Source organism: Polypterus senegalus, chromosome 11, assembly GCF_016835505.1.
Source record: "Polypterus senegalus isolate Bchr_013 chromosome 11, ASM1683550v1, whole genome shotgun sequence".
Lineage (NCBI taxonomy): Eukaryota > Metazoa > Chordata > Cladistia > Polypteriformes > Polypteridae > Polypterus > Polypterus senegalus.
In genome coordinates this window covers 86,029,029-86,043,798 of record NC_053164.1, presented here as the reverse complement: position 1 = coordinate 86,043,798, position 14,770 = coordinate 86,029,029, and positions in this window count along the sequence as shown.

The window sequence follows — 14,770 nt, the reverse complement described above, 5'->3', positions numbered from 1 at the left end:
TATATATATATATATATATATATATATATATATATATATACACATATATTATATATACACACACATACACATATATATCAGTGCTTCCCGATTCATTTTACACTCGCACCCCCTGTGACGGACGATACCGATTTCGCACCCCCTTGGTTTGAGAAGAAGTATGAAAAAATAACGCGGTTAAAGCAGAAAAACAGATCACCAATTGAAGCTTTATGAATAATGGATACTTTATTCGCCATCAATAATTGTTTTGGTAAAGCCATACTCAGTGTAATCCTCCTTCCATTTTCTAATTTTTTCACGACTAGCCATGATTAAATGAACGGTAAAAAAGTAAGAGAGAAGTGACGGTGACTTATTGAGGTAGGCAGGTGAGAGCATAATAGCACGCGGGCTCAATGTAGTGCACGATAAGTCGATCTAAAATGCGCGATCAGATTCGAAAAAATATATCTTTTCAAGTTCTATTTGGATATAAGTAGGTTCTATTTAGTCGACAGAAATATCTTTGGTAGGAATGTAAGGTGAATTTAGTCTTTAAATTTCTATGGTGAAGGAAAATTTATGCAATGATGACTACATTTAACTTACATTCCTACCAAACATATTTCTGTCGACTAAATAAAAATTACTTATATTTAAAATTTAAATAGAACTTGAACAGATTCGATAGTTCATAATACCCACCCAGCACTAAGTGCACGTAAGAGCAGGAGTCATCCGTTTTAACAAGCACTGATATGAAATAGCCTGCCCATTTAATTATTTAGGAATGGATAGATAAATTAAGATTTTGTACAAATAATGTTTTTCATTTTTCTTCCTCGATGGATTCTGGCACTCCCACCAACAGCTGCTCCCACCCCAAAGGGTATACAGTAATCCCTCCTCAATCGCAGGGGATGCGTTCCAGAACCCCCTGCGATAGGTGAAAATCCGCGAAGTAGAACCCATATGTTTGTATGGTTATTTTTATATATTTTAAGCCCTTATAAACTCTTCCACACTGTTAACATTATTAGAGCCCTCTAGACATGAAATAACACCCTTTAGTCAAAAGTTTAAACTTTGCTCCATGACAAGACAGAGATGGCAGTTCTTTCTCAAAATTAAAGGAATGCAAACATATTTTGCTTGTTTAAAAATAAGGATGATATGCAGGACTGCAGTAACTACAGGGTAATAAAATTAAATAAAATGAGCCACAGCATGAAGTTATAGGAAAGAGTAGTTGAAGCTGAGGTGATGATTAGTGAGCAGCAGTATGGTTTCATGCCAAGAAAGAGCACCACAGATGCAATGTTTGTTCTGAGGATGTCGATGGAGAAGTTTAGAGAAGGCCAGAAGGAGTTGCATTGCGTCTTAGTGGACCTGGAGAAAGTATATGAAAGGGTGCCTCGAGAGGAGCTGTGGTATTGTATGAGGAAGTCGGGAGTGGCAGAGAAGTTTATAAGAGTTGTACAGGGTATGTACGAGGGAAGTGTGACAGTGGTGAGGTCTGCGGTAGGAGCGACAGATGCACTCAACGTGGAGGTGGGATTACATCAGGGATCAGTTCTAAGCCCTTTCTTATCTGCAATGGTGATGGACAGGTTGACAGACGAGATTAGACAGGAGTTCCCATGGACTATGATGTTTGCTGATGACATTGTAAGGAGCAGGTTGAGGAGACCCTGGAGAGGTGCAGATATGCTCTAGAGAGGAGTGAAATGAAGGTTAGTAGGAACAAGACAGAATACATATGTGTAAATGAGAGGGAGGTCAGTGGAATGGTGAGGATGCAGGGAGTAGAGCTGGCAAAGGTGGATGAGTTTAAATACTTGGGATCAACAGTACAGAGTAATGCGGATTGTGGAAGAGAGGTGAAAAAGAGAGTGCAGGCAGGGTGGAATTGGTGGAGAAGAGTGTCAGGAGTAATTTGTGAGAGATGGGTATCAGCAAAAGTGAAAGGGAAGGTCTACAGGACGGTAGTGAGACCAGCTATGTTATACCTTGCATCCGGAAACTATTCACAGCGCATCACTTTTTCCACATTTTGTTATGTTACAGCCTTATTCCAAAATGGATTAAATTCATTTTTTTCCTCAGAATTTTACACACAACACCCCATAATGACAATGTGAAGAAAGTTTACTTGAGATTTTTGCTAATTTATTAAAAATAAAAAAATTGAGAAAGCGCATGTACATAAGTATTCACAGCCTTTGCCATGAAGCTCAAAATTGAGCTCAGGTGCATCCTGTTTCCCCTGATCATCTTTGAGATGTTTCTGCAGCTTAACTGGAGTCCACATGTGGTAAATTTAGTTGATTGGACATGATTTGGAAAGGCACACACCTGTCTATATAAGGTCCCACAGTTGACAGTTCATGTCAGAGCACAAACCAAGCATGAAATCAAAGGAATTGTCTGTAGAACTTCGATTGTTTCGAGGCACAAATCTGGGGAAGGTTACAGAAAAATTTCTGCTGCTTTGAAGGTCCCAATGAGTACAGTGACCTCCATCATCCATAAGTGGAAGAAGTTCGAAACCACCAGAACTCTTCCTAGAGCTGGCCGGCCATCTAAACTGAGCGATCGGGGGAGAAGGGCCTTAGTCAGGGAGGTGACCAAGAACCCGATGGTCACTGTGTCAGAGCTCCAATGGTCCTCTGTGGAGAGAGGAGAACCTTCCAGAAGGACAAACATCTCTGCAGCAATCCACCAATTAGGCCTGTATGGTAGAGTGGCCAGACGGAAGCCACTCCTTAGTAAAAGGCACATGGCAGCCTGCCTGGACTTTACCAAAAGGCACCTGAAGGACTCTCAGACCAGACCCTGGTCTGATGCAACAAAGATTGAACTCTTTAGTGTGAATACCAGGCACCGCTCATCACCAGGCTAATACCATCCCTACAGTGAAGCATGGTGGTGGTAGCATCATGTTGTGGGGATGTTTTTCAGCGGCAGGCACTGGAAGACTAGTCAGGATAAATGGAAAGATGACTGCAGCAATGTACAGAGGCATCCTGGATAAAAACCTGCTCCAGAGCGCTCTTGACCTCAGACTGGGACAAGGGTTCATCTTTCAGCAGGACAACGACCCTAAGCACACAGCCAAGATATCAAAGGAGTGGCTTCAGGACAACTCTGTGAATGTCCTTGAGTGGCCCGGCCAGAACCCAGACTTCAGAGATCTTAAAATGGCTGTGCACCGACGCTTCCCATCCAGCCTGATGGAGCTTGAGAGGTGCTGCAAAGAAGAATGGGCGAAACTGGCCAAGGATAGGTGTGCCAAGCTTGTGGCATCATATTCAAAAAGAATTGAGCATGTAATTGTTGCCAAAGGTGCATCGACAAAGTATTGAGCAAAGGCTGTGAATACTTATGTACATGTGATTTCTCAGTTTTTTTATTTTTAATAAAGTTGCAAAAACCTCAAGTAAACCTTTTCCACGTTGTCATTATGGGGTGTTGTGTGTAGAATTCTGAGGAAAAATATGAATTTAATCCATTTTGGAATAAGGCTGTAACATAACAAAATGTGGAAAAACTGATGCGCTGTGAATGCTTTCCGGATGCACTGTATGGGTTGGAGACGGTGGCACTGACCAGAAAGCAGGACACAGAGCTGGAGGTGGCAGAGTTAAAGATGTTAAGATTTGCACTGGGTGTGACGAGAATGAACAGGATTAGAAATGAGTACATTAGAGGGTCAGCTCAAGTTGGACGAGTCAGAGAGGCAAGATTGCGTTGGTTTGGACATGTGCAGAGGAGAGATGCTGGGTATGTTGGGAGAAGGATGCTAAGGATAGAGCTGCCAGGGAAGAGGAAAAGAGGAAGGCCTAAGCGAAGGTTTATGGGTGTGGTGAGAGAGGACATGCAGCTGATGGGTGTAACAGAACAAGATGCAGAGGACAGAAAGATATGGAAGAAGATGATCCGCTGTGGCAACCACTAACGGAAGTAGCCAAAAGAAGAAGAAGATTGTAATGTCATACTTTCTAGTTTCTGTAATGACTCTTGCAGCAGCAGCATTTTAATTAATTGAAAGCTGCATATAGCCTGTGAATAACCCATTGCAGTACTCAAGTGTACAAAACACAAATAACTGAATTAAAATTCAGAGTATTTTTGCAGACCTGCATTATTCCCTTCAATAAATAGCATTTTATCGTATTGTATTCAAAAACATGTAGTTAGCATCCATATATTCTTTAAATTCACTAACACAATTAATTAGAGACACTATTGGAAAAACATTAGTTGGTTTAAAAGAAATGTATGGCTGGGTATCATCTGCATAAATAAAGTAAAAATGAAGTAAAAATCAATGTTGTTTTCTAATGATCATTCCCAATGTAAAGTGAACACACAACTGCACTTTTTGCAGTTAAAAGAAGAAGAGGAAAAAAAATAAATAATGATGGAAAAAGATTCACTAATTCGGAAGCAAAAATGGGGGGGTATGAGCCCAGAGCTGAAGATCAGAAGCACAGCAGTATAGCGGAAGCTCTCAAACTTCAATGAGTTTGTCACAGTCACTGTATGCTTTCATATGCCCCCAACTCTTGCTTTGTTAAATGCAGCTGTATTTATTCATTTAATTTCTCCAAGTAAATCATGATTGCAGGCAAATGGGCAGCATGGAAAATGTGAATTAAACACCTTAAAACTTAACAGTTTGCTTCAAAGTGTTAAACATCCAAAGGGTTCAAAACATGCCCTTTGTATTTCAGATGTGTGCTCTATGCATGCTCAGATAGTGTGAGTGGAGTTTTCATGTAAAGAAAAGAACATTTGCTAGGAAGGCAGTTGGAAGTGTGTTAGGATAAAAGAGCTGTGGTGTAAAATTTTTACCCCTTTCTATTCTGAACAAAATAGCCTTCTAGCAAAAATGGTATAGAAATACATACATAGAGTGGTCAAACAAAAAGAAAAACATTGTGCCTATACTTTTCATTGAAATAATTTGAATTTATGCCTTCAACATCTCAAATTAAGGAATTTTAAGAGGTGAATCTAGGCATTTGAGTTGACTCATTAAAGAGAAAAAGAAAAGATGACCCTGATTGCCCATAATTTGAAGCCTGCTGCACTTGCATATGATCCTTCGAAAGTCGCACTTAAACACACACATTAATCAACCCCTGAAATATAAAGCAAATGTGCCGGTTCCACACAGACTGTGGCCAAGCTGGAATCACATAAGTTCGTCAAGCTGTTGTTCACCATTATGACATCTTAATTTCTTTCTTTCAGGAGATCATTCAAACAGGGTTTATTTACTAAGGTGGATTGGAGGCCAATTGTGAATAAGCAGACTAAGTAGATTCCTGTTTGACAAGATCTGTATTCGCTGTTTAACACATCAGCACAGCACAGCTCTACATAGATATTTATTATCATCCTAATCAGGCGGACCTTTATCAATCTAAATTGAAACGTTAAAAAACTAAAATAGCCTTACATTAGGTGCAACAAAATGATCAAAACTAAAAGATTCCTTCACATATATGTTTCTGGTGTATATTGACTGCAGAGTTCAACTCCATGTCTGCCAGTTCAGTTCCTCATTGAGTGATTCTGAGACATCACTTCACCTGCCTGTGCTCCAGCATTTCTGTATGTCACTTCGGCTAAAGGCAACAGCCAAGTGTAAAATAATAAAATGAAGTGGAATGCTGGACTTCCTTCAAAGTAAATTTTATTTTTATAAACATCTATTTGAATATGTACTTGCATAATATGTATGCAATCTGTAAAATTGAATCCATATGCAAGAAATATTTGACTTTGAAGGGGATGATAGGTTATAAGACTGACTATTGCTTCATGTTTTATATTTAAGTGGAAATGCCGTCTTTTTGCTTATAAATATACTAAATGCAGTTTCACATAGCAAAGCCAGTTTCTAGAGCAAATAAAATTATGAAAAAATTGTCCATTTTCAAAAACAATGAATTTATGCTTTAAAAGATTCGGTAAGTTTGTTTTAATATACAAGGATTGAAATGCAGCAAGCAGACTATTTCTCAAAGGCTGCTTTTCTAAAGATATGCCCTAAAAATGTTTTAAACATGTATACTTATAAATATATGTCTATCTAGAGATGTACTTCATCAAATTGTTAAAAACTCAGCGTGCTGGGGATTAATGAAAGAATATTAGTTAACTATCACTGATTTCAGTAATTCTACTTGCACTGAAGCATTTTGTATTAATTGATGATTTTAAATAATTGCTTTTTGTAGAATTCCTTTCCCAGAAAAATTAACTATTATCATAAGTTTTGAAATTCTGCATCAACCTGTAATGGATTAATATGCTTCTAATCTGATTTTAGAAACTTCTGTTTGGTATACATGGCACTGGTAAGTATAACTGGATGGAAATAGGCTATTAATTGCACTAATCACAAGTAATTTGTAATTAATGCACTGCATCACAGTTAATTTGAAATTGCCAATAAATCATTTTCCTGTATAATTAAAAAATAAAATTAAATATTAAAGGATGCCATTTTGCAGCTATGATTTTCTCAAGGGATGTAACAACTTGTTCTGTTCAAATATAAAGTAATCATTGGTGCAGTAAGATGTTCCTTATTATAAACAGTACAGTCAGAAGTCGTCACTTTAATGTGCGCAGACTAAAAGAACACTACTTTTCTGCATCTTTTACATTTTTGCCGTGGGAAAGGCATGGCTTTGTAATAGTCATTAGCTTTGGGATAGTGATTCTAGTTACTTAAAGTGCAAGTGAATTAAAGTTCATTACTATGCAAGTGCATTTTGCCTCATATTTCACACATCTAATATAATCAGTTTCAACTATGTACCTTCGGGTAGTACCTTCTTTTCAACTATTTTCAGACATCTATTTTCGTCCTTTGCATGCAGGGTAGCTAGAGCCTTTCTTTCCTTGGAAAAATATGTATAGCTCAAAGGTAAGTGATAACAAACTGCAAAGAAAATTTTTCCATTAAAAGTTAGTTGAGTAGAAAAGTGAATGCTCATTGCATACCTAAAACATTGTAGCTACGGTTCTCTAGTTAGGCAAGGTCACTTTGGAGATGTCTTATGCAGTGTTTTTTTACCTGTCATTTGTCCTCTGTTCCTTAACATTGTAGTTTTGAGTAAGTAATAACAGATGACTTCTATGATTAGTATATTTCTAAAATGTACTTCTCTTTGGATAAATTGTTTTTGGGATTGATGAAAGTGTTTTAAGGGTTTTGTTACATGAAGAAATTAATTATATCTTTTCTGGTCTTCAGATGTAGTTTTACACTGTAAGTTACTGCAGTGCCATACTTTTTGTCATATAGACACAACCCTGCTCATAACGGCACTCAGTTTTGTTTTAATTCTCTCCTTTTCTTCTAACTATAAGAGGTCCAGAGTGTGTCCCATAACTGAGTCTGACCTTTTAATTACCTTGTTGATTTGGTGGGCTGCTCATGAAATGATGCTACCAGCCCAATACATCACTGTGTACAAAATCGCACTGACCAAGGATGTCACTACTGACATTAAAGGAATAAAGTCCCCTAACGAAAAAGAGCCTCCTCTGCCCTTTCTTCTTTTACAAGACCAGTTCAAACTGCCATTGAAGTGGATTCCCAAATACCTGTAAAAGTGTACCACCTCCACACCCACTCCCTGAATAGTGACTGGACATAGAGGCTCCTTGATGTGATAACCACAAGGTTCATTGTCTAGATGTGAAGGTCGGTTATTAGGTGGGTGGCCTCTGAAGTTGTGCGGCAATACTGCCAATGTCACCAATGTGCTAGTATAAAAGGTGACCTCAAACTGACTGCAACGTCCAAGATTATAGATATTGTAAAATAAACCTATGCACTGCAATTTACTTTATTTTGAAATCTCAGATTATGGTCCTTTGCTTTGTTTAGACTTCGATTCCTGGTTAGTGTTTCAATTTTGTTCCTAGAGAATTCTGACTTCCATGTTTGGAATCTTGCCGTCCTTTTAAGACTATGTTTATCTCCTGGTCCATTCCGTTTATCAGCATCTTTGTGGACTGCCATTTACTGTCATTGTGCTGAAGTTTGCCTAAAGGTAATTTTAAAATGACTGTTCCCATGTCTTTATCTGAAAACTGTGTAAGATGGCGTGGGGGGTTCTTCAACGTGAGTGAGAGAATAAAACTGAAAAAAAAATGCTAACTTTGACAAGTACTTTAAATTTACAGATGAAAATTAAATGTATGTTTTTATTGTATGATATTAGCAATAACAACAATTCACTACTCAAATTGATACATTTGGGAAGCAGCTGATATCATTGCTTTCTTTTTTCTTTAGTTAAATTCTTGAATAAAAGTACACTTGTTTTGTTATACTTGTACCTTTTATGAAAGTGTTTATTTCATATTTGTATTTCAGGCTTCACACATTTTACATTTCATGTCTACATTTTGTCAATTATTACTAAAACGTGAAAAACGTTTTTGTGTTAAACACGTTTTTACATAGATTGTTGTTGACACAGAACACACATGAAATTTATGTATTCCAAATGACGATGTACTTTTTTACCCTATAAAGCTCCAGCACTTCACTCGAAGATAAACACTGAGCACTGAGAAACTTCTTTGCGAATTGAACTACAACAGTGGGTGGGAGGATGGGATACCAGGCTGCTTGCTGCTTATCAACACATTTACAGGACAAAAGACGCTGATGGAGAGGTGAGAAAGGATTTAAGGTGGGCCAGACTTACGAGTTTTCTCGTAGGCTCTGGTAATTCTAGTGTTAATCAGACAAAACATAGACCAGTGTCATGAAAGAGAAATTGAGAGATTAGAAATGTGCTGTGACCAGTAATCTGAAGCATAGTAAATGGTCAACCATGCCACTGCATAGATTGGGCTCCCTCCTTGTGCAAGGTGAGCATTGCTGATCCTGAATAGGTCCACTCAGTCATGAAGATCAGACCAAAGCCTTCTACTACCTCAATTATTCAGGGCAAAAATCATCATGCCAGAGTGCAGTTTTGGTGCTAGAGACTCCTGGTGGTCATCTCACTTTTTGTGCCACATTCCGACTTTTGAGAGAAGAAAAGAAAGAAAGGGAAAGATGCATGATTAAGGGAATTGGCCTTGACTTTCAAGATCCTAGATCTTCACAGGGAAGACTATGGGTCACAGAAAGGATCTATGTCAATAGAGAGCATCCACTGACACAGTGTACTGTTAATAGTCCCAGTATAGTTGGACTTTGCCTTTAAAGCCAGTATACCTGACTTTGCCCTTATCCAATTTCAAAGCCAGTATGACTTTTCCTCCTGATTCACTATTTGGGAGTTCTGGACTATACTGGATTGGGATTCTTAGCATAGACCTTACCGTCATTGTTGAACCTGCTGGTAGTGCAAGTCTCTTGACAGCAATTTCATGTGTTTATCGGTTATATTTTAATAAAGCATTTGTATAATCATGTTACCTTGTAAAAGCCTTTGTCTAATAAAGAGACTTTAGCATATTAGCTTCTAAAGCATGTCTGATAGAAATCAACATATTAATTAAAGAAAGAAATGTATCCTCTAACAAGACAAGTCTGATAAAATGTTTTTGAGTCAGTAAACAGGCAGGAGTAAGATTGTCCATCTGAGTCATTTAATTACAATTGTAGCACCGTGCTGAAGAGGGAGCATTCATCACAGCAGTCTGTTACAATGGTCAAAAGTTACAGGTGTATATTTATAGACAATTAAATTTGCATAACAGTGCTGTAACAATGCTTACATATCATACTCTGATTGGTTGAAAGAAATGAGGTGTTTAACATAGAGCACAACTAGCCTAAAATATAAGTATTTATATTCTTGTTCTTCAGTATCTGTTGAATTCAACTCTTATTCTGCTATGAAAACTGTATATGTACCAACTAGCAAGTCTTACTAGGTGCATGAATGAACATTACATCTAGTCAGCTTCTTTAACCATCCCCCTGGAACATTCTTCTTGTTGACTTGACCATTTCAGGAGTCTCTTTCTGACATTTTAAAAATGAATGTTATATATTTCAATGTGCACTGCAAACCAAACTACTTAACTACTGTTTCCTCTAAATTATTCTCTCATATATGACCTAGATATAATTATGTGCTGTGTTCCCAAGATGCAGGTGCTGAACTGGGAATACAAGATTTTCCTTTACACAGTGTGCATCCTTATAACTGTGACCCACCTAGCTCTCTAATAGTGCTAATACTTTACCCTATGAGTGATATACTGTATACTACTGTATCTAATTATTCTTTGTATACCTTACCTTCTTCCAACTAAAGCATCTTTATTACTTCTAACAATTCGTGGCTATGACTCTAGTTATTTAACTTGCGAACTTGCCATTTTCTGCCACTGTTTTCAACGCTTTCAACAGTTACATTTTAATGAACTCTCACACAGCAGTAACACAAAAACACTCAGCACTCCCTTCACTTCCATTCACAATGATGATGTTAGCATGTCAGTCTCAGTCTCGAAGATGCTACCTGTTCAATCATCTTGTCATGTGTGATGCTCTAATGTCTTCTCGCATTATCTTGAGCATTATTTTGGAGTTCTTTGAGGAAAAGATAACAAGGGCTAGGTAATGCTTAATATTTTTTCCATTTAAATTAAGGGTAATTATGTGTTCACATAACAAAAAATCATTTCACAAAAGGATTCTCAGGATTGGTTTTGCTTCACAAAGCAAGGGAAGCTGTGTTGGCTTTCATAATGAAAAATATATGTAATATAAAAAAGTTACAGTGGGGCTGCTTTGGCATATGATTGAAAAGTAAAACGTATGTCTAGGTTATTTCCACACTGAGCAAATAAAAAGTAGACTGCAGAAACAATGGATTGACTGCTGAGCCTTCATTAGTAGCTTCATTTTCAATGACAAACACATTATCCTGACAATATGTATCTTTGTCAATAATCTTCCCATTAAAATGAAATGTAAATGTAAATACAGAAAGACTTTTAAAGTAACTTTTAGGACAATGGGACATCACCATCCTACTCCTTTTCATTTCCACTTCTACCTTAAATACAGTATATATGTTAATCAGAAACACATATAACTCAAAAATGTTTGGACATTCAACTGACATACTGACACATGCTTGCCATCTACAATGCTTCCTGTCTCTTACAAGGGGGATACGGTTTGTGATTTAGAGAAAATTAAGAAAGAATCTCAAAAAAATATATGACATTAGATATGTAGAGCATTATGATATTATTCTGAAAGCAAATAACTGTGCAGGATACGTGATATTATAAATTTAATAAATACATTGCCAGTGATGTCTTGGCCATAATAAGTGGTGAAACAGATGCAAGTAATCAGAATCAACAGATTCTGTTGGACTGCTTTCTTTGAAAGCTGGCCAAAATGTGGTCCAGTCCCTCTGTTAATGGATTCCCTTCTTTTGACACTCTCCATATTCTTCAAGGGTAAAACATCTCCCTGTAAAATGATTATTTACTAGTGACCACTGCTGAAGTCAAGCCCATTTCACCCACTACTTACACATTGACAAAAGGCAAAATAAGCACAACAAAAACAAATTGAACTCAGCTTGTTCCTTTTACTACTTGCTCATCTTCACAAGAACAAACAGCTCCAAAGAGCACAGGAAAAAGCAGGTATCATGTCATAAATCTTTGTTCACTTTAGAAAGCTAGGAGAAGGCAATCACTTTGTCGAAATGTCAAGCCGGTTCCAAGTGGTGTGCTCCTGCAGACATCTGATGTCAGGTAGGCAGACAAAGGCAGGGAGTGTCAGCAGCAAGCAAGAATGTGGTAGCTAATTTTACTGTTTCAGTCATATGTTTTAAAATTGTTCATTCAATTAAAAAATAACCGTATTCACATTTCTTGCTGGACAGTCTTTATAGCAGAAGAATAGGTTTATAACTTTATCCTTGGTCCTTACTCTGTCATTGCCTACTATTATTTAACTTCAAGACATTCATTTATCAGGTATACAGTGTCTAGCTTTAAGTGACATACCTATTTCTTTAGTAAACTGAAATACTTTAATTGTATGAATAAAGGTAACCAAATCCAAATACACATTACTTGCAGGTTTGTGCAAACTAGACATAGAGTATGCATGTGATGCAAATGGATTGACCTGTCCTTTAAATTAACTTAATTATCCTTAGATGAGGTGCCTAAGGGGGATGTGCAAAGCTGTAGTAACTACAGGCGGATAAAATTGATGAGCCACAGCATGAAGTTATGGGAAAGAGTAGTGGAAGCTAGGTGAAGAAGTCAGGTGATTATTAGTGAGCAGCAGTATGGTTTCATGCCAAGAAAGAGCACCAAAGATTAAATGTTTGCTATGAGGGTGTTGATGGAGAAGTACAGAGAAGGCCAGAATGAGTTGCATGTTTGTGGATCTGGAGAAAACATGTGACAGGGTGCCTCCAGAGGAGTTGTGGTATTGTATGAGGAAGTCAGGAGTGGCAGAGAAGTATGTAAGGGTTCTACAGGATATGTACAAGGATAGTGTATCAGTGGTGAAGACTGTGGTAGAGGTAGAGGCAAGATTAGATCAGGGATTGACTCTGACCCCTTTCTTATTTGCAGTGTTGATGGACAGGTTGACAGATGAGATTAGACAGGAGTCCCCGTGGACTATGATGTTTGCTGATGACATTGTGATCTGTAGTGAGAGTAGGAAGCAGGTTGAAGGGACCCTGGAGAGGTGGAGATATGCTCTAGAGAGGAGATGAATGAAGGTCAGTAAGAACAAGACAGAATATATGTGTGTGAATGAGAGGGAGGTCAGTGGAATGATGAGGATGCAAGGAGTAGAGTTGGCGGTGGATGAGTTTAAATACTTGGGATCAACAGTACTGAGTAACAGAGATTGTGGAAGAGAGGTGAAGAAGAGACTGCAGGCAGGATGGAATGGGTGGAGAACAGTGTCAGGAGTAATTTGTGACAGACAAATATCAGCTAGAGTGAAAGGGAAGGTCTACAGGATGGTAGTGAGACCAGATATGTTATATGGGTTGGAGACGGTGGCACTGACCAGAAAGCAGGAGGTTGCAGAGTTAAAGATGCTAAGATTTGCATTGGGTGTGAAGAGGAGGGACAGGATTAGAAATGAGTACATTAGAGGGTCAGCTCAGGTTGGATGGTTTGGAGATAAAATCAGAGAGGTGAGATTGCGTTGGTTTGGACATGTGCAGAGGAGAGATGCTGGGTATATTGGGAAAAGGATGTTAAAGATAGAGCTGCCAGGGAAGAGGAATAGAGGAAGGCCTAAGAAAAGGTTTATGGATGTGGTGAGAGAAGTCTTGCAGGTGATGGGTGTAACAGAGCAAGATGCAGAAGACAGGGAGATATGGCAAAAGAGGATCCACTGTGGCAACCCCTAACAGGAGAAGCCAAAAAAAGGAGAATGAGAAGATCCTTAGATGAGGTGCCTGTCCATTGATATCTGTAATCAGATTGTAGGAGCAAAACAAAATCTGAAGTCACTAAATGGTCCAAAAGTGAATAGCAATAAATGAAATTTTTAATTATTTCTTTTTAGCAATTTCCTAACTATAAAAATGAACATTAAATCAGTTCTATATGCATAATGTTCCTAAATATAATGGCCAACGTGATGACACATCCCAGCACATACACACCAACACTAAGCTTTGATTTCTGTGCCAGTAGCAATGAGTTGCAGACATTATCAATGTATGTATTTGCAATGGAATTATAAATAAATGAATCATAAAACTACATTTCTAGATGTACAAAAGCAAAATTAAAGACAAAAACATGAGTTACTGCTAAACCTCAACAATAGGGTAAATACTGTACAGTGTGTAACATGTGTATATGCTAGCACTTCAAGTACAGAAAAGCTGTTATAAAAATAAAATGTATTATCTTTATTAATGCAACTGAATGAATGGATCTCAGCAAATCATTGATAACTAATTATCGTGGGCTGCATCAGGAATGGGCAGGAGGAGGAGTATAGGAACCTAATCATGGACTTTGTTAAATGGTGCGACTCAAACCACCTACAACTGAACACCAGCAAAACCAAGGAGCTGGTGGTGGATTTTAGGAGGCCCAGGCCCCTCATGGACCCCGTGATCATCAGAGGTGACTGTGTGCAGAGGGTGCAGACCTATAAATACCTGGGAGTGCAGCTGGATAATAAATTGGACTGGACTGCCAATACTGATACTCTGTGCAAGAAAGAACAGAGCAGATTATACTTCCTTAGACGGCTGGCGTCCTTCAACATCTGCAATAAGATGCTGCAGATGTTCTATCAGACGGTTGTGGCGAGCGCCCTCTTCTACATGGTGGTGTGCTGGGGAGGCAGCATAAAGAAGAGGGATGCCTCACGCCTGGACAAACTGGTGAGGAAAGCAGGTTCTATTGTAGGCACGGAGCTGGACAGTTTGACATCCGTGGCAGAGCAATGGGCACTGAGCAGGCTCCTGTCAATCATGGAGAATCCACTTCATCCACTGAACAGTATCATCTCCAGACAGAGGAGCAGCTTCAGCACAGGCTGCTGTCACTGTCCTGCTCCACTGACAGACTGAGGAGATCGTTCCTCCCCCACACTATGCGACTCTTCAGTTTCACCCGGTATGGGTAAACGTTAATATTATACAAAATTATTGTCTGTCTGTTATACCTTCATTGTTATCACTGTTTAATTTAATATTGTTCTTTATCTGTATGCTGTTGCTGGAGTATGTGAATTTCCCCTTGGGATTAATAAAGTATCTATCTA